This window comes from Asterias rubens, chromosome 8 (genome assembly GCF_902459465.1).
Source record: "Asterias rubens chromosome 8, eAstRub1.3, whole genome shotgun sequence".
Classification (NCBI taxonomy): Eukaryota; Metazoa; Echinodermata; class Asteroidea; order Forcipulatida; family Asteriidae; genus Asterias; species Asterias rubens.
The window spans coordinates 11107392-11108199 of record NC_047069.1 but is presented as its reverse complement, the minus strand read 5'-3'; positions in this window follow the sequence as shown (position 1 = coordinate 11108199).

Below are 808 nucleotides of genomic sequence, written 5' to 3'. Positions count from 1 at the left end.
AGTTTGCTTGAAAATGTGTACAAGGCTATATATAGCCTTGTGGTTTTATCAAATTTTGCTTGAAAAATAGCCTATAGCCTATAGCCTTGTGGTTTAATCAAATTTTGCCTGAAAATGTGGCTTTTTCAAAGTTTGCTTGAAAATGCGTACAAGGCTATTATAGCCTTGTGGTTTTATCAAATTTTGCCTGAAAATGTGGCTATATCAAAGTTTGCTTGAAAATGCATACAAGGCTATAGCCTTGTGGTTTTATCAAATTTTGCTTGAAAATGTGTACAAGGCTATAGCCTTGTGGTTTTATCAAATTTTGCCTGAAAATGTGGCTATATCAAAGTTTGCTTGAAAATGCGTACAAGGCTATAGCCTTGTGGTTTTATCAAATTTTGCTTGAAAATGTGAACAAGGTTATAGCCTTGTGGTTTTATCAAATTTTGCCTGAAAATGTGGCTATATCAAAGTTTGCTTGAAAATGCGTACAAGGCTATATATAGCCTTGTGGTTTTGTCAAAATTTCCCTGAAAATGTGGTTTTATCAAATTTTGCTTGAAAATGTGACAAGGCTTTTATCAAATGTTGCCTGAAAATGCGTACAAGGCTATAGCCTTGTGGTTTTATCAAATTTTGCCTGAAAATGTGGCTATATCAAAGTTTGCTTGAAAATGCGTACAAGGCTATACCCTTGTGGTTTTATCAAATTTTGCTTGAAAATGTGTCAAATTTTGCCTGAAAATGTGGCTTTTTCAAAGTTTGCTTGAAAATGTGTTTGTGGTTTTCTCAAATTTTTCCTGAAAATGTGGCTATATCTAAG